Source organism: Oncorhynchus kisutch, linkage group LG15 (genome assembly GCF_002021735.2).
Source record: "Oncorhynchus kisutch isolate 150728-3 linkage group LG15, Okis_V2, whole genome shotgun sequence".
Lineage (NCBI taxonomy): Eukaryota > Metazoa > Chordata > Actinopteri > Salmoniformes > Salmonidae > Oncorhynchus > Oncorhynchus kisutch.
The window spans coordinates 69,570,059-69,596,092 of NC_034188.2; positions in this window are offsets into that span (position 1 = coordinate 69,570,059).

Genomic DNA, 26,034 nt, shown 5'->3' on the forward strand with positions numbered 1-26,034 from the left:
TAGCAGCATGGCCAGGTGGACTGGGGACAGCAAGGAGTCATCATGTCAGGTAGTCCTGGGGCATGGTCCTAGGGCTCAGGTCCTCCGAGAGAGAGAAAGAAAGAGAGAAGGAGAGAATTAGAGAACGCACACTTAGATTCACACAGGACACCGAATAGGACAGGAGAAGTACTCCAGATATAACAAACTGACCCCAGCCCCCCGACACATAAACTACTGCAGCATAAATACTGGAGGCTGAGACAGGAGGGGTCAGGAGACACTGTGGCCCCATCCGAGGACACCCCCGGACAGGGCCAAACAGGAAGGATATAACCCCACCCACTTTGCCAAAGCACAGCCCCCACACCACTAGAGGGATATCTTCAACCACCAACTTACCATCCTGAGACAAGGCTGAGTATAGCCCACAAAGATCTCCGCCACGGCACAACCCAAGGGGGGGGCGCCAACCCAGACAGGATGACCACAACAGTGAATCAACCCACTCAGGTGACGCACCCCCTCCAGGGACGGCATGAGAGAGCCCCAGCAAGCCAGTGACTCAGCCCCTGTAATAGGGTTAGAGGCAGAGAATCCCAGTGGAAAGAGGGGAACCGGCCAGACAGAGACAGCAAGGGCGGTTCGTTGCTCCAGAGCCTTTCCGTTCACCTTCCCACTCCTGGGCCAGACTACACTCAATCATATGACCCACTGAAGAGATGAGTCTTCAGTAAAGACCGAGTTTGCGTCTCTGACATGGGTAGGCAGACCGTTCCATAAAAATGGAGCTCTATAGGAGAAAGCCCTGCCTCCAGCTGTTTGCTTAGAAATTCTAGGGACAATTAGGAGGCCTGCGTCTTGTGACCGTAGCGTACGTGTAGGTATGTACGGCAGGACCAAATCAGAGAGATAGGTAGGAGCAAGCCCATGTAATGCTTTGTAGGTTAGCAGTAAAACCTTGAAATCAGCCCTTGCTTTGACAGGAAGCCAGTGTAGAGAGGCTAGCACTGGAGTAATATGATCACATTTTTTGGTTCTAGTCAGGATTCTAGCAGCCGTATTTAGCACTAACTGAAGTTTATTTAGTGCTTTATCCGGGTAGCCGGAAAATAGAGCATTGCAGTAGTCTAACCTAGAAGTGACAAAAGCATGGATTAATTTTTCAGCATCATTTTTGGACAGAAAGTTTCTGATTTTTGCAATGTTACGTAGATGGAAAAAAGCTGTCCTTGAAATGGTCTTGATATGTTCTTCAAAAGAGAGATCAGGGTCCAGAGGGTCCAGTCCTCGGACTGGGGACAGCAAGGAGTCATCATGTCAGGTAGTCCTGAGAGATGAGAGATTCATGACGTGGTACGAGACAGTAAGAAATGGCACCTTTGATTTCCATAAAGAGATGGAATCATACTGTGACAATGATGTGGTTATATTTCGTGAAGGATGCCTCAGATTCAGATAAGAGGTAATCAAAGATGCAGGCATTGACCCCTGGATTTGTACAACTATTGCATCGGCATGCATGAAAACCTATCGTACACACTATCTGCCTACATCCTCTATAGCAATCCCCTCGCCTGACAACTACCGACGCCAATTCAAGTCATACTCTAGTGGGTCCATTCAATGGTTGGAGCATATGGCCCAGGATAAAGACATTTTTATTCAACATGCTTTGAATCGGGGGGAGAAGGCGTTTGGCTCTTCCCATGTAGATGGATACACCCAGATTGACGGGGTTGAGACCGTGTATGAGTACAACGGTTGTTTCTTCCACGGTTGTAAATCTTGCTTTGTGCCGCAGGCCATGTGTATCCTAACCTAAAAGACTTTTGGGGAAATGTACCAAGAGTTTCAAGACAAATTGGATTCTTTACAGGCTATTTACGGGCTAAAAGTGGAGGTTTTGTGGGAGCACGAATGGGCCGCCCTCAAAAAGTCTGATCCTCATATTCAAGCCTTCCTTTCCAGCTATGACACACCAGAACCCCTGGAACCACGACAGGCCTTGTATGGAGGCCGCACCAATGCTTTGACCTTGCGGTATGTAGCGCAACCCGACGAGACAATAGGATATGTAGATTTTATATCCCTTTATCCTCATGTAATGAATTCCTCATGCTATCCAATTGGGCATCATCCGGAAATTATTCATCGCGATTTTGACTTACCTCAAAACTATTTTGGTCTGATCAAAGCAACTGTCTACCCTCCTAGGGGTTTGTTTATACCAGTGTTGCCTTACAGGGGCCATCAAGGAAAACGTTTCTTTCCCCTTTGTCGCACATGCAGTGAAAACAAACAGCAAACCCCATGTGATCACTCAGATCAAGAAAGAGCCCTGACAGGGGTTTTGGGTCACAGTTGAATTCTCTAAGGCTTTAGAGATGGGGTATCGTGTGGCCAAAATCTTTGAAGTGTGGAACTTTTCCAGGAAATCAGACACTCTTTTTAAAGAGTACATCAAGACCTTCTTGAGATGCAAGCAAATGGCTTCAGGCTATCCTGCATCGGTCACATATCAAGAGAGCAAAGACAAGTACATTCAAGACTATCACGACAGAGAAGGCATACTTCTTGACCCTGACAGAATAGAGGTCAACAAAACCAAACGAAATGTGTCGAAATTGTACTTGAACTCACTTTGGGGGAAATTATCGCAGAGATATAATATGCTAACAACGTCGATTATTAAAGACCTCGAAGAATTTTGGAATTTGTTTTTTCGGTCCAATACGAAATTTCACATTTTTCATTCTTGAGTCAAGACATTGCCCTGGTGCAATGGCGACGTAACAAGAAGTGGGTTCTACCCCCGGGTAATGTAAATGTGTTTCTTGCAGCATTTACCACGGCCTATGGCCGACTTGAACTGTACACGCTCATGGAGCAGCTTCAGAGGTGGGTTCTTTACCACGACACAGACTCTGTGGTCTATGTAAGCAAACAGGGGGATTGGAGCCCCCCACTCAGCAACTATCTGGGTGGCTTAACGAGTGAACTCGAAGAGGGTGACCATATCACAGAATGGTCCTCCTGTGGTCCCAAAAGCTATGCTTTTAGGACTAAAAAGAATTACGTGGTGTTGAAAGCCAAAGGTGTGACTCAAAACTATGAAAATGCCCCACGTGTAAACTTGGAATCAATCACACGCTTGGTCGAGGGGTTCATGAATGACAGGAATAGTGACTTGGAGATTTTGAGCTCCTACAAAAAAATAGTTAGTGATAAAAAGGGCTTCCATCTAAGGAATGCCCCACTTACTAAAAGATTCAGGGTAGTCTATGACAAGAGACTGCTTTTGCCTGACGGGACCACATTGCCCTTTGGCTACTGACTTGTGCTACAAGCCGCAGTGTGTCTTAAAGCTTAAAATATAATGACTGCTGTAGAAGGTTTTGACCCCCGGTTGCAACTACCATTTTCGGCCTTAATCGCAGGGCCGTCTAATAGTTGTAAAACTTGTTTTGTAAAAAGTATTTTAGAGAATTCTGAACATGTGTTATCTCAAAAGCCTGATAATGTTTAGTGGTGTTATTCTTGTTATCAACCTCTGTATGATGAATTGTTGAAGACAATAAAAATCAAGTTTGTTGAAGGAATACCTGAATCCCTGTCTGATGATGAACTTTTACCTCCTCATAAAAACAATCTGCTGGTTTTGGATGATATGCTATTTGCAGGTAGTGAACATCCCGAAATTGCCCGAGCTTTTACCCAATATACTCATCATAGAAACCTGTCCGCAAATTGCATGGTTTTGTTCAAAAATCCTAGAGACAAACTACAAATTAACACTCTAGCTCAGCAGATGTACCCGGGAAGGAAATCCTACTTTATGGAAAAAGGATTGAACCCCTATGATAAAGTCCAAAAATACACAAACCTCTTGCAAAGATATTTGGCCTTGGTAAAACGAGGGGAGAGAGAGACCGGCCATTTAACTATTTCCCTACCGGACCCTTTAAAAGATGACGAGCCTAGCGAGAGCCAAGCCCCTGTAATGCCTGTACCTGCGAGCTTACCGTCTGAAGATCAAATGCCTGTTGAAGATAAAGTTATGCATGACATGTTAACCCATGTTCCGGCACGTAACAGGAAAAATGTTAGATACATTATGAACAAGATAAAAGACTCAAATGGGGCCGCTACTTGGAACGACAAATGAGAGTTTATACCTTCAGGGCTCTGTTGTCAGGGGTTCACATATGCTTGACTTGCTTAAAAGTACCACATCGGCCCACAAGGTTGCTGATGACAGAAGACCTCCAGGGTGGCTTCAGTTTCTTAAGGCCCTGGCCATCCTCAACATTCCGCTCTCGGGTGTACCCAACTATAAGCTTCGTCAACAGATTCACGCTTTAAAACAAAAACCTTCAACAAGATACAGCACCCCTAAAGATACCCCAACAACCCGCCTCCCTATGAAATGAATGATGATAACTCATTTACCCCCCTGAACGCCTCCGGACCTTTTCCTAATCCCAATCTCTCTGGGTGGCTAGACTTTTGAATGACCATGATTAAATTCAATACATTTTATTTGAAAAATTAAGCAATTTAACATTTGTGGCATTCTTGAAACATTTGACGTGAGCATACGCCTTGATCAAATCAAATCAAATCAAATTTTATTTGTCACATACACATGGTTAGCAGATGTTAATGCGAGTGTAGCGAAATGCTTGTGCTTCTAGTTCCGACAATGCAGTAATAACCAACAAGTAATCTAACTAACAATTCCAAAACTACTGTCTTATACACAGTGTAAGGGGATAAAGAATATGTAAATAAGGATATATGAATGAGTGATGGTACAGAGCAGCATAGGCAAGATACAGTAGATGGTATCGAGTACAGTATATACATATGAGATGAGTAAGTAAACAAAGTGGCATAGTTAAAGTGGCTAGTGATACATGTATTACATAAGGATGCAGTCGATGATATAGAGTACAGTATATACGTATGCATATGAGATTAATAATGTAGGGTAAGTAACATTATATAAGGTAGCATTGTTTTACAGTGGCTAGTGATATATTTACATCATTTCCCATCAATTCCCATTATTAAAGTGGCTGGAGTTGAGTCAGTGTCAGTGTCAGTGTGTTGGCAGCAGCCACTCAACGTTAGTGGTGGCTGTTTAACAGTCTGATGGCCTTGAGATAGAAGCTGTTTTTCAGTCTCTCGGTCCCAGCTTTGATGCACCTGTACTGAAATCGCCTTCTGGATGATAGCGGGGTGAACAGGCAGTGGCTCGGGTGGTTGATGTCCTTGATGATCTTTAAGGCCTTCCTGTAACATCGGGTGGTGTAGGTGTCCTGGAGGGCAGGTAGTTTGCCCCCGGTGATGCGTTGTGCAGACCTCACTACCCTCTGGAGAGCCTTACGGTTGAGGGCGGAGCAGTTGCCGTACCAGGCGGTGATACAGCCCACCAGGATGCTCTCGATTGTGCATCTGTAGAAGTTTGTGAGTGCTTTTGGTGACAAGCCGAATTTCTTCAGCCTCCTGAGGTTGAAGAGGCGCTGCTGCGCCTTCTTCACGATGCTGTCTGTGTGAGTGGACCAATTCAGTTTGTCTGTGATGTGTATGCCGAGGAACTTAAAACTTGCTACCCTCTCCACTACTGTTCCATCGATGTGGATAGGGGGGTGTTCCCTCTGCTGTTTTCTGAAGTCCACAATCATCTCCTTAGTTTTGTTGACGTTGAGTGTGAGGTTATTTTCCTGACACCACACTCCGAGGGCCCTCACCTCCTCCCTGTAGGCCGTCTCGTCGTTGTTGGTAATCAAGCCTACCACTGTTGTGTCGTCCGCAAACTTGATGATTGAGTTGGAGGCGTGCATGGCCACGCAGTCGTGGGTGAACAGGGAGTACAGGAGAGGGCTCAGAACGCACCCTTGTGGGGCCCCAGTGTTGAGGATCAGCGGGGAGGAGATGTTGTTGCCTACCCTCACCACCTGGGGGCGGCCCGTCAGGAAGTCCAGTACCCAGTTGCACAGGGCGGGGTCGAGACCCAGGGTCTCGAGCTTGATGACGAGCTTGGAGGGTACTATGGTGTTGAATGCCGAGCTGTAGTCGATGAACAGCATTCTCACATAGGTATTCCTCTTGTCCAGATGGGTTAGGGCAGTGTGCAGTGTGGTTGAGATTGCATCGTCTGTGGACCTATTTGGGCGGTAAGCAAATTGGAGTGGGTCTAGGGTGTCAGGTAGGGTGGAGGTGATATGGTCCTTGACTAGTCTCTCAAAGCACTTCATGATGACGGAAGTGAGTGCTACGGGGCGGTAGTCGTTTAGCTCAGTTACCTTAGCTTTCTTGGGAACAGGAACAATGGTGGCCCTCTTGAAGCATGTGGGAACAGCAGACTGGTATAGGGATTGATTGAATATGTCCGTAAACACACCGGCCAGCTGGTCTGTGCATGCTCTGAGGGCGCGGCTGGGGATGCCGTCTGGGCCTGCAGCCTTGCGAGGGTTAACACGTTTAAATGTCTTACTCACCTCGGCTGCAGTGAATGTTTTCGTTGCAGGCCGTGTCAGTGGCACTGTATTGTCCTCAAAGCGGGCAAAAAAGTTATTTAGTCTGCCTGGGAGCAAGACATCCTGGTCCGTGACTGGGCTGGATTTCTTCCTGTAGTCCGTGATTGACTGTAGACCCTGCCACATGCCTCTTGTGTCTGAGCCGTTGAATTGAGATTCTACTTTGTCTCTGTACTGACGCTTAGCTTGTTTGATAGCCTTGTGGAGGGAATAGCTGCACTGTTTGTATTCGTTCATGTTACCAGACACCTTGCCCTGATTAAAAGCAGTGGTTCGCGCTTTCAGTTTCACGCGAATGCTGCCATCAATCCACGGTTTCTGGTTAGGGAATGTTTTAATCGTTGCTATGGGAACGACATCTTCAACGCACGTTCTAATGAACTCGCACACCGAATCAGCGTATTTGTCAATATTGTTATCTGACGCAATACGAAACATATCCCAGTCCACAGTCTTAAAGGATACACATTTGAACACTTTTGATATTTTCTAACAAAACAAGCTACAACGTTATCATAATTTCTTAAATCATCCTTATTAAGAGACATAACATCTTCAAAAGAAACTCCCCGGGTTCTTTGGCATAGGTAGAATACACAGTGGTGACCGCATGTAGTGGAAAGGTTATCTTGCACTTGTTTGATGCTGTTGTATATCTTTTGGTCAAAAATTATTTAATCGATTCAGGGAAATGTGAGAAACCGGGGGGAAAGCCGTAGGAATCCAAAAAAGTTTAGATTTTTCTTCCTCCTTCTAATGTCCTTCTAATGTCCTTCTAATGTCACAGCTAGCCAATGTCCACCCGGTATGTGTTTAGGATGGATATTGACAATAAACATGGCAGGCCGCTCCGGCCATTTCTCAATAGGTAATTCATCACAAGCCAACACTCCACAAAATTGTTTTCCAATCAGTCGGCTCATGAGCCCTTCCAACTCTTGGGTATTCATGTCTTTGCTCAACGATCCTTAATACTAATCTACTAAGACCTGTCTTCGGCTATTCACTTCCAAGATTGAATCAGAGCATGCATAAACAATCATGCTAACGGTACAGGCTAAAGGTGTACGGAAACGCATTTCCAGCCTGAGGTTACCTTGGGACACCACCGAAAGATTTCCTGAGGTGTCATCATCAGGTGATAAATTGAAAGCATACAATGTGTAACCCTCTGCAAAATCATTTCTGTCAATAGGTAAAGAGAGATCTTTTAGATGCCTCCCGGTAGCCAGGAATAGATTGTAAAATTCTCGCACAGATATGTTGTTATTAAATTGCGGTTGGTAAGCCTTAGCAGGGACCTGACGTCCGTCCTGACACGTCCTGAGCTACATACTCTGCATTGAAGTGTTGAAAATAAATGTTTTTTTATTTAAGCTGCCCGTATTAGAGGCGTGATCAACCAAACCTATAACCATGTATCGTGGTATAAAGGGCCTAGAAATAGGTTTTCTTGACTGCAGATTCTACTGCCCACAGGTATGCTAAAGGTTTTCATGGTAATTCTTTGGAGAGGGTAAAGGGCATTTCCTTTCATCATAGCCTGTGACTGACCCAGACGAACTGCTGGAGATACAGACACTTTTTAATATAAAGCCCCAACACTTTTAATCTAAAGTCCCCGTCCTGGGCAGACATTAGGCAAAACTCATCCTTGGCCCTGGTTAATTTTATTCTTAAATCAACCGCATTTAATAGTAAACGTTCTTGAAAGAAAATGTCAGAGTGTATAGGGCCTAGCAGATGAAACTCTTGAGATTCGGCACAGTAGCGAGCCCGTGCCTCCAGTCCTTTGTTTGCACCGGTGGATGGGTCTGTCGATTCCATAAAGACACCTGCAGTATCCTTGCTAAACAGCCCGGTGCTGAATTGTGTCTTGAGAGTGTCTTCAGAGTAGTTGAGTAAGCACTCCATGATGGCCCTATATGGGTATGTGGCACTGCTTTGACTGATTAGACGTTCACCCAAAGTCACATCCACTTGGGAGAATATTGTGGCAACTGGGTAATTAATGAGACTCTCCTTGGCATCATTTGCAATATTAGTACCATCTCTTTTGGTCACTTTTAGACGCAAATGCACCAAGGTGTTGTTGAGGTCCAGATAGTTGTCACCGTGGCCTGGTATGAAAAACTCTATGGGACCGTTGTCTGTAATGGCAGAGAGTGGGGCTACCTCCACATAACTGGACCTCTCTATTGAATGTTGGGTTAAGGGGGCCGTGAAAAGATCGAGCTCTGTCTTTATAGCTTCAGAGGACATGCGGTGTAAAAGAGCCATGGTGCTTGTTCTTTTAGAAAATACTTCTGAGTATTCTTTTTACCATTTTTGGTCCAGACCTCCTCACTTGCTTCTTGCTTCTGAAGCTAAGCAGGGTTGGTCCTGGATGGGAGATCAGATGCTCTTTCCTCTGGTCTAAAAAAAATATCCCAATGCCCCAGGGCAGTGATTGGGGACACTCGGATGGGACGTTAAACGGGTGTCCTGACTCTCTGAGGTCATTAAAGATCCCATGGCACTTATCGTAAGAGTAGGGGTGTTAACCCCAGTGTCTTGGCTAAATTCCCAATCTGGCCCTCAAACCATCATGGTCACCTAATAATCCCCAGTATACAATTGGCTCATTCATCCCCCTCCTCTCCCCTGTAACTATTCCCCAGGTCGTTGCTGCAAGTGAGAACGTGTTTTCGGCTTGTCACCAAAAGCACTCACAAACTTCTACAGATGCACAATCGAGAGCATCCTGTCGGGCTGTATCACCGCCTGGTACGGCAACTGCTCCGCCCACAACCGTAAGGCTTTCCAGAGGGTAGTGAGGTCTGCACAACGCATCACCGGGGACAAACTACCTGCCCTCCAGGACACCTACACCACCCGATGTCACCGGAAGGCCACAAAGATCATCAAGGACAACAACCACCCGAGCCACTACCTGTTCACCCCGCTATCATCCAGAAGGCGAGGTCAGTACAGGTGCATCAAAGCTGGGACCGAGAGACTGAAAAACAGCTTCTATCTCAAGGCCATCAGACTGTTAAACAGCCACCACTAACATTGAGTGGCTGCTGCCAACACACTGACTCAACTCCAGCCACTTTAATAATAGGAATTGATGGGAAATGATGGGAAATATATCACTAGCCATTTTAAACAATGCTACCTAATATAATGTTTACATACCCTACATTATTCATCTCATATGTATATGTATATACTGTACTCTATATCATCTACTGCATCTTTATGTAATACATGTATCACTAGCCACTTTAACTATGCCACTTTGTTTACATACTCATCTCATATGTATATAATGCACTCAATACCATCTACTGTATCTTGCCTATGCCGCTCTGTACCATCACTCATTCATATATCTTTATGTACATATTCTTTATCCCCTTACACTTGTGTGTATAAGGTAGTAGTTTTGGAATTGTTAGGCTAGATTACTTGTTGGTTATTACTACATTGTCGGAACTAGAAGCACAAGCATTTCGCTACACTCGCATTAACATCTGCTAACCATGTGTATGTGACAAATAAAATTTGATTTGATTTGATTTGAACTTACCTGGTAAAATAACGGATACAATAAAAAATTAAAAAACTTCACCCCATCTTTGACTTTCTGAGTTTCTTTTAACTGTTAACCTCCGCTTTTTAGTCGCAATCCTGCGCCTTATACCTGGGGGTCTCTTTTTTGGTCTTCGAGACAACATCATCAGCCTCGAGCCTTCTTGACGCTCGACATCTGGTGACGCCCTTCTGGTCATAGCATTGGCTACAACCTCACTTACTATATTTTTTGATGCTGATTTTAAATGCGGTTTGGCTATGCTGAGGCCTCTCTTCATAAACGGTAAAACCATCCTAAAGAGGTTATGAAATATACCTCCTATCCCCGAACCGTACATGGTTGGGGATCCATAATAGCCGGGTAACCCATTACCCACTTGATCAACATAGTCTGAGACATAACGGTTAGGGTCGAGATGTCGGTGTTCCATAACCCTTTTTCATTTATAATTTATTTGTATTATGTATATAAAATATATAATACTAATATTATATATGTAGAGAGGTTTTGGTGGGTCTAAAGTGGATTTTTACAATCATTTTACCATAAGTAAATTCAATGTTTTCGTTCTGATCCGTTTTAAGCTCAACAGGAATGTTTTCAACATATTTCTTGCTTACAGGTACGTAGTGTGGCTTGTCGTAGGTGACAGTGACTATGTCCCCATCCTTTCCATCTATATGAACTGTTCACAGGAGTGGCACACAGCTGTCTCCGACCCTTTGATAGGATATGATGTCGGTATACACAAATATGTTGTAAAATCCTGCATGTATATCCGCAGGGAATGGGAATAATTTATCTTTCACATACGTCCATTTATTGGGACCCATCCCCAACATGTAGGCTAAATTCCCGCCGGTCTTTATTCCCCCGGCAGCATCTCCTGAGATTTGTACATGTTTATGTATAGGGTTGTAGATCAGGAATATTTCTATATTTTTCAGTATTAGGAGTTCATTCAACTCGGAGACGATCCTGTCGACGGTTCTATAGAACCCTTTTTTAAACTTAATAAGTTTCGCAGGTTCCGATAACTTTTTGCAATAAAAATCATGGTCCTTATCTTTGATATTATACCAGCTATGGGGGTATGTAATCTCGCTGAGAGCTACTTCCCAGGCCTCTGATAACTCTATAGGCTTTGGAAAATTGGTTGTATAATACATATATATTATTACGATATATATGTGCAGACGCATTACTGGGGAGAGTCAGGTAGAAGCCGCTGTGTTCCATGATGCACTCCTGTGTACACGCGAATGAGGATGTATTTTATCATGCATGAGGGTTTAAATTAACCCCCCAGATGCCTCCACCACATCGTGCTCTAATACCCAACTGTTGAACTTTTGGGGCCAGTTATTCCAGCGGACTAGCACCCATTTTTTACCCTTTTCTCTCTTTTGATCTAGAATCTCCTCCACGTGAAAGACTTTGTCCTTACCCAACTGTACCTTCTGTAATTCCTTCTCATAAAAAGGTCCCTCTATAAATTCCCCGTCATAATCTTTTAATTTGTAGACCGGGGGTATGCGCGGCAGACATTCGGGAACCGTGAACAACTCATCGCTGTAGCCTTGCTCATATTTTTTGTCGAAAACACCCCTCAAGTTGGATATACGCACCAAGTCCCCCACAATGAATTTAAAATGTATTTTTTTCTTACAGCGAAGGGGGAACAAACCATACAGATTTTTAAAGACTTGAAAAGAGTTTTCAGAAGAGACCTCGGAGTGTTTCATACGAATACTCTTATGGTAGCTGTTGTTGTACCCCATTACTAAATCTTGAATGATATCGATATATCTATGTGTTGTGAGCTGTAAATTGTGCCACATCCGCTCCTTCAGAGTTCTGTTAAAGTGACTATCCATCCCGCATGCGGGAGTGTAATCATCGTCTGGCACTAATTAGCATAAAGCAACGGACATAAATATTCCTAGAAAATATTCCTATTCATGAAAATCACAAATTAAATATATTGAGACACAGCTTAGCCTTTTGTTAATCACCCTGATTTTCAAAATATGCCTTACAGCCAAAGCTAGACAAGCATTTGTGTAAGTTTATCGATAGCCCAGCATAGCATTTTGTCCAGCTAGCAGCAGGTAACTTGGTCACGGAAATCAAATCCGAGCCTGTAGCAAAATGTACTATATTGTGCTTCTTCATGAGTTTCTGAAAAGTATTATTAAAAAATTATTTTCCGCCATCAATCTGCACTTTCTTGAGGGCTCCTCCATCCTTCTAGATAGAGTCTAAGGCCAGGGTCACCTCTGCCCCACTCTTACTTTTTAAGACCCTTACAAAAGCTATTTTAGAGAAAATATCTATACCCGTTAGCATGTAGCGATTTCCATAATTTTTATCTGCAAGGGCCTGCATGTCACATAGATCCACCTGAAATTCGGATAAGGGTTGTGTAGAAAAACTATATTTCTTGGAAATTGTTTTCTTACGGGTTTATGTAGAGTGTGCGCATCCTGCTCTGATAACCACTCATTCACTTTAGCATCGCTTAACCGGCTACCTGTTTCTTCGGCTATAGCTCTCTGTAAACGTTCCTTACCCCCATAAAACCCAGGGTTTTATAGGGATTATAATAAATGTTTTTCAACATCTGCTCCGCCATCCTTCTTGCCTCTCTGAGGTACAATAACGTTAATGAGCCACTTTCAAATAACGACAACATTTCATTTTCATTTTTTTATTTTTATTTTCAAGAAAACATTATGTATTACGTATACAGATAATTCAGAATTTGTTACAGGATACATCTCCCCGTTTTCTCAATGATCACAGCATGCAACACCCTGTATATTTGGTTTAGATTAACAGGCTTGTGTCGCTGAATTTTTAAAACACACACATCCGCTATATATAAACAACAAATATGATACATCTTACAATTATATGGTGTTTCAAACAAATAAAAGTAAAATCTCAGACAAAGTTGTTTCTAGATCTTCAGAATTATCCCCAAGGCGGGATACCAATTGTGTCCATTGTAGACTCTTGCCCGCATGTCGTACATGATTCATGATTTGTTCCATTTTCAGCACACGCTCTACATTGGTCCAGGAATTGTGGGTTGTGTAGAACGATACATTGTTCACTTTATTTTCAATAATTTGATGCATAACATTTGTAAGTTCTCTCAAAAGAAAAAATGTATTTATTCTCTCTAACATCATATACACATAGTTACCCATTGCTTTACAAAGTGAAGAACTGTAGGTTTTAAGGACCCTCCTTTTATTGTTGAACCAGTCCTCTGGGTATCAGGGCGTGGTTAACGCAGCCGCGTACTTAGCTTTCTTCTGACGATGTACCTTCTTGGGGCTCCTTTGAATCATAATCCTCGGGAATCGTATACATTATGCACTTCCTTACATGAACTGTTGTCGATGTTTGGATGCAACCCAGCATTCTTTGTCCTCCAAACACGACGAGTTGAGTTTTTACCAAAAAGTTATATTTTGGTTTCATCTGACCATATGACATTCTCCCAATCTTCTTCTGGATCATCCAAATGCTCTCTAGCAAACTTCAGACGGACCTGGACATGTACTGGCTTAAGCAGAGGGACACGTCTGGCACTGCAGGATTTGAGTCCCTGGCGGCGTAGTGTGTTACTGATGGTAGGCTTTGTTACGTTGGCCGCAGCTCTCTGCAGGTCATTCAATAGGTCCCTCCATGTGGTTCTGGGATTTTTGCTCACCGTTCTTGTGATCATATTGACCCCACGGGGTGAGATCTTGCGTGGAGCCCCAGATCGAGGGAGATTATCAGTGGTCTTGTATGTCTTCCATTTCCTAATAATTGCTCCCACAGTTGATTTCTTCAAACCAAGCTGCTTACCTATTGCAGATTCAGTCTTCCCAGCCTGGTGCAGTTCTACAATGTTGTTTCTGGTGTCATTTGACAGCTCTTTGGTCTTGGCCATAGTGGAGTTTGTAGTGTGACTGTTTGAGGTTCTGGACAGGTGTCTTTTATACTGATAACAAGTTCAAACAGGTGCCATTAATACAGGTAACGAGTGGAGGGCAGAGGAGCCTCTTAAAGAAGAAGTTACAGGTCTGTGAGAGCCAGAAATCTTGCTTGTTTGTAGGTGACCAAATACTTATTTTCCGCCATAATTTGCAAATAAATTCATTAAAAATCTTACAATGCGATTTTCTGGATTTTTTTTCTCATTTTGTCTGTCATAGTTGAAGTGTACCTATGATGAAAATTACAGGCCTCTCTCATCTTTTTAAGTGGGAGAACTTGCACAATTGGTGGCTGACTAAATACTTTTTTTTATCACCCTCTGTTGTCACGTATGCTCCCTCTCAGGCCTCTAGGTCACCAGGCTGCTCGCTGGGGAGCACAACTGTCACCAGCATTACACGCATAATGACACTCACCTGGACTACATCACCTCCTTGATTACCTGCCCTTTCTTTTTGTCACTCCTTTTGGTTTCTTCCCCAGTCGTCATTGTTGCTGTTTCGTGTTGGTGCACTGTTTGTGTTTCTTGTTTTGTTCATTAAATGTATTCACTCCCTGAACTTGCTTCCCGAATCTGTGTACATCATTACATCCGTTGTCTATGTGTAGATGTGACAGACCAAATATGAACATAACTTACTATGTTCTGAAAACACAACCCCATATGGAGTTAATTGTCATGTACAATCACAGCCATCTGATTGGTTTTCATGCCTCACTGTTTTTGTTTGTTATGCTTCTGCTTTGCTTCTCATTGTGGAACAAGCCTATTTCACCACTCCCCCCCCCTTTTAACAAGTGTATTTCACCATTCCACCCCCCCTCTCTTTTATGTCATTTAATTAAATTCCATATCAGGCATAGCCGTCTGGAAGCTACAATTCCAGTGTGGAATCCCGACTCTCCTATATTCTGTAAATAACCCATAATTTGAATGTTGTGTGTTATCCATGGCTTCTCTGGAGGGGACTTAAATCACTGCCGACGTGTACAGGCCTGCATAGATGAAATAGCTTAAAGGCTTTCTGACTCATTTGCCTGTAACAGATGGGCTAGTTGGCTGCTTGGTTCACACTCACTGCCTATATGCAGGGGCAGAGTCAGAGGTGTCCAGGGTGACTTATGTAAATAAGGTATCTGTTTTTTATTTCTAATACATTTGCAAACATTTCCCTATTTATTTATTTTTGCTTTGCCATTACAGGGTATTGTGTGTAGATTGCTGAGTAATTTTTTTTATTTAATAAATTTTAGAATAAGGCTGTAATGTAATAAAATGTGGAAAAAGTCAAGGGGCCTGAATAGTTTCCCAAAGCACTGTAAATGCCTTAGTCTACAATGACAGCACAAAGCTGTTTGCAAGGACTTGCCGGTTTTATGACATATAGAGGCATTTTTTTGGTCATTGATTTCAGCTCTTGGATTCCTTCCCTTTGAAGAAGTTATAAATCCCTTGGTACTTTAAGTGTTCGGCTCAAGGTGTCCTTTCAGTGTCAACGTAAAGGACTTAGGGGGAGCATCACAACTCACTGTTACAATCTGTCTCAACTGGCACTTAACTGTAGATGTGTTGATTGTACCGGCAGAAAATAAGATTACATTTTTAGTGAGTCAGATGTTTTAGTAACAACAAGTTATTCCTTTGTTGATGATGTGTCTCTGTATATCAGTATGTGATGCATAATCCATCCTGTTTAGGTCAAACTCATCCAGTCCCCCTGAGCCAGTAAAGGGTTAAAGATTGATGTGATGGCAAGTTTAGAGGGAATGTAAGCACAGTTAATAATTAATGCTGGTGCACTCTGTCAAATATGCCCCAGTGCAGGCCAAAGGGGCTGCTATAGTACAGTACATAAGAGGTTAGAGCACACTACATTCCCAGATGAGCCATCCTAACTCGGAAATGTTACGATCATTCATCCCTTTGGCTCACAAGCTTGACTAATAGCATTTAAGTAACACCTTATCACAGGCATGAACCTTACCTCGCTCTCAAGTGTCCACATAGCTTGTTGCAAAGCAACTTGTTTGAGTCTGTTTGGTGGAGGCATTTTTCAGTAGGAACAAATCCGAAAGCACAACAGCAGCACATTCTGTTGGTCTGCATTGCGCTTTGAACCACGTTGACCACTGAACCTACCAATAAAAATAAACTGCTCAATTACATAAACTGCCCATCATTCAAAAAATTGTTAGAACTTTTTCTGAAAACGAATGATTACTTCAGCCACAGCCTTATATCACATCTCTTGATTGCAATTCTCTGACTCATGTATGTTATTTCAAAACTCCAATTTACTTGTTGATAGAAAGTGACAGTTGCATGAAAGCAAACCTTTTTCACACCAAAAATGTCTGATATACTCTTTCAACTCTTGAATTAGCATAAGCTACAAAGGCCCTGTAAGGTAGGTCCGAAATCCCTCCGGAATTTTATGTTATTACAGTTCTTGATGTCCCAAGGCCATTGCAGTATATTATTTTCATCAGACTGAATATTGCACAAACTGAAACTTGTAAAGCAATGTTTTTGAACCCAATCTAATCAAATGCATCACAATAATAACTCCCTCCTTTCTGTCAGGCCTATCTCGCTTATTTTAGTTCCCTTTTAAGCTCCCAGTTTCCTAAATTGGCTTTGCTGTCCTGCATCTCTGACTTATCGATTCGTGCCTGGAGTTTCCACTCAAGCTAATAATTTAGCAATTCAAAATTGAGGCAGAAGGCATCTTGTGAGGGTGTTGTGTTTTTGAGCATGTCTCCCTGCTGCTGCAGGAATAGGAGCCTGGAGGCCTGAAGGACCTTCAGCCGTTGGGAAGTGTTGTGTTAGTACTGGGTCCCAGTAGCGAGCACAGAGAAAATAGCCATCAGAGACTTCCAACTCCCCCAAGCTGGAACTCATTGCCCCCAATACCCCTGAAGGTGAGCTCTCAGGGAGTGGGCCTTGTTTCAGTCCGACCCCTGCAAGTACCTCTATTTCCAGATCTACTGGCCCATATGATGGGTTTTTCCACATCAGTGGCCACAGTCACAAATATAGCAACGGAAAAGGTGGGGGCAGCAGTAATGGTGGGTGCAGGGGAGGAGATATGATGCGGTCGGTGTTGGTAGGAGTATCATGAACGAGTGAGACACCCTCCTGGCAAGGGCTCTCCATCTGGTCAGCTAGTTGAGTTGCACACTACACAGGATAAATCTCAATGCTGTACTACAACAAATTGTAGACCATCAAAACAAGTTTTTCTATCATGCTTGTTGTCGCAGAGGTATGGGGATAGAAGATCATATAAAGGAACTATTTGCACACCTACCCTGGTTTATCCATTGTATCCTGCTGAGAAGGTAAGCTCTGTGTCAGAAGGATATCCCCGTTTTCCCCAGAGGACAGCAGAATAAATGTAAAAAAATAACTCAAGCAGGCATCAGCCTTAGGGCCCAATTTGTGTTTAATTGGGGCTGCATTTATCCAGACCTTTGGTTAAACAAGACATTTAGTTTTGAGTGAAGTCTTATTTGAGGTCATAATGGTGTGCTGCTGTAATGAATACTCAGGGAGAAAAAGGTTTAGAGTCAAACGCAGAGCGCGGCAGGTGTTAATTTCACGCACATTCAAGGACACAAATATACAGAACACAAGGTTGACTAAGAAAATAAATACGGACCTTACAGCTGCCCTGGGGTTGGAGAAGAATAAAATGACATGACCCAAATTTAGTCAAAGTAAATCAAAAAGACGTGTGGTATTATTAGGGGGTGGATTCAGAGAAGATATTGCTATTTCCAGAACACCAAACAATGGTTATATGGAATGGAATCTAGTAAGGGAGATATATTATTTACAGAACACATGGACAGTAGCTTGGTGCTATCATCAAGGCTTCTGCCTTACGAATTGGGCATAGCAGGGCAATCTGTGGTAATATACTGTATGTTACCAACAGTCAAATTAATTGACAGTAAACAATGCTGAATCCTGAGATACAACCACTTTGTGCTCAAAGTAGTCAATCTAGACCCAGGAGTCATCCATTTTGACTTACAGTGGTTGGCAGTTAAAATACAATGTCTAAACTCTGGTCTCGGTTTAGCAAATGAGTTTAATTGCTGCAACACCCTTTTCTACTGCGTCTTGGAGACAGAAAATAACTTTGTTCCTGAGAACACTCAGGGTCCTCTCCTCTCCCCATGCCTCTGTCTATGTTACATACCCAGGTAATTAAACAAGTGAAGCCCTGCTCACCTGGCACATTTTTTAAAACTTGTAATTAGCTTGCTAACTCTCCAGCTCGTTCTCACTGTCCAAATGTTGACAATATTCCTTCCAATTACCAAATACTGCTGAAAACATGGATTTTGTGAGACTTTTAAGAGACCTTGATTTACAAATTTTTTGTTACCTTTTGCTCCATTTATTTCACTGTCATTTTCGGTACTGATTTCCAGGTTAAATCATTGATTTATTGCTGTATGCCATCCATCATGTCTTGTCCTATATGTTTCTACCATCCCCACCTCGCATCTCACTTTATTATTTCCATGGATCCTCCTGACTATTCCTCAAAATCCATCAGACATAGTAGGAAATGAACACACTGATTATAGCCGTCTAGCTATTTTGGGCGTAATGATTCATCTGATAAACACCAAATTAATTGGTTTGAAATATTCCAGGGACATGAATAAAAAGTCTGTATTGGATTGAAGTAAATGAAAATCACTTGACTGGAAGAAATGTCAAATTAGCTTGAAATACATTGTTTTAGCACATTTTGTCACGCCTGATCCCGCTAAAGGGGCGCCAGGCTACACTTCTTTACGCGCATTTGCGCCTCAGCCGGCCCATCAGTCTTTCACACCTTAGACCGATCGTCAGGCTCCCAAGCCTCAGCCGGGCTCATCGGGATCCCACGCCTCAGCCGGGCTTGTCGGGATCCCACATCTCATCCGGGCTCGTCGGGATCCCACACCTCAGCCGTGCTCGTCGGGATCCCACGCCTCAGCCGGGCTCGTCATGCTCCCACGCCTCAGCCGGGCTCGTCGGGCTCCCACGCCTCAGCCCGGGCTCATCGGGCTCCCACGCCTCAGCCGGATCGTCAGGCTCCCATCCCACGTCATGCCTCAGCCGACCCATCAGGCTCCCACGTCTCAGCGGGATCGTCAGGCACCCACGCCTCAGTGGGATTGTCTGGCTTCTATGTCTCAGACGGCTAGTCCAGCGCCATGCCTTGGCATTTAATGTTCACTCCCTGTACTTGCTTCTCTTCTCCAGCGTCTGCCCTTACAACATCCAACCTTTATGCCCTTTGGTTATGGTGAAAAGTGGTTTGTGTCCTCCAAAAATAACATGATTGGAACCACTTTTGAGGGAAAATAAACTGGGGTTGTGTTTCACAGTCATTTTACTATTGTTCCTAACACTATTGTTCTGAACACTGGATTTTAACAAATCCCGTTTAAAGCTGTAAAATGACTTGCAAGATAAAACACATCCTGTATTATCAAAAAATGTATTTAAAGAAAAATGATAGCGTTTAAACACCAGAAGCATATCTGGAATAATTTAACTCTCAAATGAATTATCTCAACCCAATCTGTCTACAGGGAAGATTTGATGTGGGTAATTACAGCAGATCAGACCGGTTTGTTAATAGTGATTCTAAAAGCACAGACATTTCCCACAGAGAAGGAAACATTCCCTCTTAATTGAAATCCTGAACATAATTAGTCAGTGGCTGCTGAGAAGAGAATCATTCTAGAACTTTGCTGATCAGAGGTCAGTGGGCTCCAGGTACACGGCTAACTCCACTCAGTGATTGGTTTGTCTGGCTGGGTACATACTCATTACTGGGTACACAGCCCGGGGCAATGTCACAGGAGCTGGAGCCATATCTGTGTGTGTGGGTGGGTATCCAACAGCATGCATGAGCAATGCATGCAAATACACAGACTCATCCCAGGTGTTCCTTCAGCAGGTTATCATGTATGAGAATGCAAATGTTGTTAGGAATATTAATGTAGATATATAACCTCCTTGACTGACTGCAGCTGCACTAACCATGGATGACGTCTGAAAATGCTTGCCACATGTTGCAACGGTGGCAACATGCCACATAACACGCATTTAATCGAATTATAGCGGGCCTACTTTACAGATTAGCCACTTCAGATGAACTAACATTGGTGCTAATTAATTAACTGCACCTGCAGTAGTTATTGTTCACTGGATTGCAAGTGAGGAATAAAGGGAACTGCACCACCAACCACACATATTATATCTTACAAGCTAATGTTGTCACGTTCTGACCTTAGTTCCTTTGTTATGTCTTTGTTTTAGTATGGTCAGGGCGTGAGTTGGGTGGGTTGTCTATGTTCCGTTTTCTATGTTGTGTTTTTGCGTTTGGCCTGGTATGGTTCTCAATCAGAGGCAGGTGTCGTTAGTTGTCTCTGATTAAGAATCATACTTAGGTAGCCTTTTCCCACTTGTGTTTCGTGGGTGTTTATTTCCTGTTTAGTGTTTTTTCATTCACCTTACGGGACTGTTCGTTTGTCGTTTTGTTCAGTGTTCAGTTATTTTAATAAAAACATGAAGACTTACCACGCTGCGCTTTTGTCCTCACCTTCTTCCAACACAGACGATCGTTACAAATGTCCTCTATCCTGTGCTCTCAAATTATGCAGATTATAAAGGCTGATCTCCCTGTTAAGTCTTTCAATATGCTTGGCTCTACACTACTCCTCTCCTTATGCCACTGATGGATTCGCTTGTTAACACTCTACTAAGACATTGTGTTACACAGAGAATATGGGAAGAACACTCTTAACACCCAAACACTGATATGCGTGATATGGCATTGGGAAATTAAGAGTGTCTTAATTTCCGTTGATCTAAAATGACCTCTAGTGACAACATAAACAAAGATTGATTCCAGCAGCGCTAAGGTTAGCCACGCATAACTAATCTAGGAATTATAGATGATGTGTTGCTCTTTCAAAGATTGAGGTTATGTCAAAGAGATAATGAGATCTTGTCAATTAATAGCAAAATGATTATCAGAAGAAAATGACAGTGACACTCTTGAAATTATTCATTCAAGCGTTGATAGACAATGTCTAAAGATTCTAACTAGAAAATAATTTTGCAGCTGTGTCTGCTCTAGGGGAGTTGTTTGTAATGCCATAGCTATCGTGTTTTACATTTTGTGGGTGTCTAGGTGTGTTTCATTGTGTCTTCTGATTACGTACGTAATCCAAATCAAATCAAATCAAATTTTATTTGTCACATACACATGGTTAGCAGATGTTAATGCGAGTGTAGCGAAATGCTTGTGCTTCTAGTTCCGACAATGCAGTAATAACCAACGAGTAATCTAGCTAACAATTCCAAAACTACTACCTTATACACACAAGTGTAAAGGGATAAAGAATATGTACATAAAGATATATGAATGAGTGATGGTACAGAGCGGCATAGGCAAGATGCAGTAGATGGTATCGAGTACAGTATATACATATGAGATGAGTATGTAAACAAAGTGGCATAGTTCAAAGTGGCTAGTGATACATGTATTACATAAAGATGCAGTAGATGATATAGAGTACAGTATATAAGTATACATATGAGATAAATAATGTAGGGTATGTAAACATTATATTAAGTAGCATTGTTTAAAGTGGCTACTGATATATTTTGCATCAATTCCCATTATTAAAGTGGCTGGAGTTGAGTCAGTGTGTTGGCAGCAGCCACTCAATGTTAGTGGTGGCTGTTTAACAGTCTGATGGCCTTGAGATAGAAGCTGTTTTTCAGTCTCTCGGGCCCAGCTTTGATGCACCTGTACTGACCTCGCCTTCTGAATGATAGCGGGGTGAACAGGCAGTGGCTCGGGTGGTTGTTGTCCTTGATGATCTTTATGGCCTTCCGGTGACATCGGGTGGTGTAGGTGTCCTGGAGGGCAGGTAGTTTGCCCCCGGTGATGCGTTGTGCAGACCTCACTACCCTCTGGAAAACCTTACGGTTGTGGGCGGAGCAGTTGCCGTACCAGGCGGTGATACAGCCCGACAGGATGCTCTCAATTGTGCATCTGTAGAAGTTTGTGAGTGCTTTTGGTGACAAGCCGAATTTCTTCAGCCTCCTGAGGTTGAAGAGTCGCTGCTGCGCCTTCTTCACAATGCTGTGTGGGTGGACCAATTCAGTTTGTCTGTGATGTGTACGCCGAGGAACTTAAAACGTACTACCCTCTCCACTACTGTTCCATCGATGTGGATAGGGGGGTGTTCCCTCTGCTGTTTCCTGAAGTCCACAATCATCTCCTTAGTTTTGTTGACGTTGAGTGTGAGGTTATTTTCCTGACACCACACTCCTAGGGCCCTCACCTCCTCCCTGTAGGCCGTCTGGTCGTAGTTGGTAATCAAGCCTACCACTGTTGTGTCGTCCGCAAACTTGATGATTGAGTTGGAGGCGTGCGTGGCCACGCAGTCGTGGGTGAACAGGGAGTACAGGAGAGGGCTCAGAACACACCCTTGTGGGGCCCCAGTGTTGAGGATCAGCGGGGTGGAGATGTTGTTACCTACCCTCACCACCTGGGGGCGGCCCGTCAGGAAGTCCAGTACCCAGTTGCACAGGGTGGGGTCGAGACCCAGGGTCTTGAGCTTGATGACGTACTATGGTACTATGGTGTACATAGGTATTCCTCTTGTCCAGATGGATTAGGGTAGTGTGCAGTGTGGTTGAGATTTCATCGTCTGTGGACATATTTGGGCGGTAAGCAAATTGGAGTGGGTCTAGGGTGTCAGGTAGGGTGGAGGTGATATGGTCCTTGACTAGTCTCTCAAAGCACTTCATGATGATGGAGGTGAGTGCTACGGGGCGGTAGTCATTTAGCTCAGTTACCTTAGCTTTCTTGGGAACAGGAACAATGGTGGCCCTCTAGAAGCATGTGGGAACAGTAGACTTGGAAAGGGATCGATTGAATATGTCCGTAAACACACCAGCAAGCTGGTCTGCGCATGCTCTGAGGGCGCGGCTGGGGATGCCGTCTGGGCCTGCAGCCTTGCGAGGGTTAACACGTTTAAATGTTTTACTCACCTCGGCTGCAGTGAAGGAGAGTCCGCATGTTTTGGTTGCGGGCCGTGTCAGTGGCACTGTATTGTCGTCAAAGCGGGCAAAAAAGTGATTTAGTCTGCCTGGGAGCAAGTCATCCTGGTCCGTGACCGGGCTGGTTTTCTTTTTGTAATCCGTGATTGACTGTAGAGCCTGCCACATACCTCTTGTGTCTGAGCCGTTGAATTGCGATTCTACTTTGTCTCTATACTGACGCTTAGCTTGTTTGATTGCCTTGCGGAGGGAATAGCTACACTGTTTGTAGTCGGTCATGTTTCCGGTCACCTTGCCCTGATTAAAAGCAGTGGTTCGCGCTTTCAGTTTCACGCGAATGCTGCCATCAATCCACGGTTTTTGGTTTGGGAATGTTTTAATCATTGCTATGGGAATGACATCTTCAACGCACGTTCTAATGAAGTCGCTCACCGAATCAGCGTATTCGTCAATGTTGTTATTCGTCAATGTTGTTGTCTGACGCAATACGAAACATATCCCAGTCCACGTCATGGAAGCAGTCTTGAAGCGTGGAATCAGATTGGTCGGACCAGCGTTGAACCGACCTCAGCGTGGGAGCTTCTTGTTTTAGCTTCTGTCTGTAGGCAGGGAGCAACAAAATGGAGTCATGGTCAGCTTTTCCGAAAGGAGGGCGGGGGAGGGCCTTATATGTATCGCGGAAGTTAGAATAGCAATGATCCAAGGTTTTACCAGCCCTGGTTGCGAAATCGATATGCTGATACAATTTAGGGAGTCTTGTTTTCAGATTAGCCTTGTTAAAATCCCCAGCTTCAATGAATGCAGCCTCGGGATATATGGATTCCAGTTTGCAAAGAGTCAAATAAAGTTAGTTCAGAGCCATCGATGTGTCTGCTTGGGGGGGAATATATACGGCTGTGATTTATAATCGAAGAGAATTCCCTTGGTAGATAATGCGGTCGACATTTGATTGTGAGGAATTCTAAATCAGGTGAACAGAAGGACTTGAGTTCCTGTGTGGTGTTGTGACCACACCACGTCTCGGTAACCATAAAGCATACGCCCCCGCCCCTCTTCTTACCAGAAAGATGTTTGTTTCTGTCGGCGCGATGCGTGGAGAAACCAGCTGGCTGCACCGACTCCGATAGCGTCTCTCGAGTGAGCCATGTTTCCGTGAAGCAAAGAATGTTACAGTCCCTGATGTCCCTCTGGAATGATACCCTTGCTCGGATTTCATCAACCTTGTTGTCAAGAGACTGGACATTGGCGAGTAGTATGCTAGGGAGTGGCGCGCGATGTGCCCGTCTCCGGAGCCTGACCAGAAGACCGCTTCGTTTGCCTCTTTTACGACGTCGTTGTTTTGGGTCGCAGGCTGGGATCCATTCCGTTGTCCTGGGTGAAAGGCAGAACACAGGATCTGCTCCGGGAAAGTCATATTCTTGGTCGTACTGATGGTGAGTTGACGCTGCTCTTATATTCAGTAGTTCTTCTCGACTGTATGTAATGAAACATAAGATGACCTGGGGTACCAATGTAAGAAATAACATGTAAAAAAACAAACTGCATAGTTTCCTAGGAACGCGAAGCGAGGCGGCCATCTCGGTCGGCGCCATCCTCTTCATGTCTTGAGGCACATAAGGCATCCATAAGAGAGCACAACTGCTTCCGCTCTGTGGCTATTTTGGTGAGCGTTCCCCATGTCAGGCCACACTCCATCTCCTTTTGTAATTTTCTTCTCCATGTTTCTTTTGGTCATCCTGGATTTTTCTTCTCATCTGGTGTCCAGCATAGGGCAATCACACGGCATGCATCTGATGGTAGTCTGCATATAGTCTGCAGATAACAATCCAAATCAATGCTGAAACCCTAACTCTGTCCTCAATGTCCTCTAGAAAAATCTGGCCTATACACTCGATTATTAGAAACTAATGGAGTTGCAATTTAAAACATTGAATGCAATGTATATGACTCCAGCAGCTATGGAGTGTATGAGCAACAGTACACGACTCACTAACAACAACAAACTCCAACCGATTCCAGGAACAAAGACTCCATACTTGTTTATAACTGACTATATCTCAGGGGAAGGGATAAGCAGTGACATGTCAAGTCAAGGTCCATGCTTACTTTTGTTTTCCTTCCATAAATGTGCATTGACTTGGGAGATGTGCCTCTAATCAAAGACAGATTTAAAAAGGCTCTGGTTTCCCCCACAAGGGACAGATAGCAGGAAGCTACGTAGAGCGGTGAATCATCTTGCCAAAGTGCAAAGAGAGAACTCTAAAGGAAAAAAATGACAATACATGAATCAGATGAAGGAAGGAGAAAGCTGTTGGATTGGATGGTGTTTCTGAGCTTTGATTCCCAGTATTTTTTCCCCCTCATCATTCTTGTAGCTCCCTTGCATTCCAGCAGCAGGCTTATTTGTTACCATCCCCAAAAACAAAGCTGGCACTCGCCACATCAATACTGCACACAGTTTGTAGGGAGAGAGAGGCAAGAGTGAGAAACCGGGGAAGAATCAAAGTGAGGGAGACAGAGAGAGAGGCCCAAAATGAAAAATAACTCCAAAACCAACACCTCGAGGTGCTTGGCAATCATAGGCAGAGATTTTCAGGCGCTGCAGACAACAGATTCACAAACAAAGCTCAGGCCGGAATGGTGTCGCCTGTGATTGATTCTCCCAGCCCGACTGATAAGTTTGCTGTGGTAGGCATTCTGCAGAGCAAAGAATGTGTTGAAGTGAAGGAAAAACAATGTTGGAACTTGATGCATCACAGCCAATATGTTGGCCAGCAAAACTGGTTCTGAGGCAGTAACCTTGGAGAGGAAAGCAGCAGGTACATATATTCTGTGCAGTC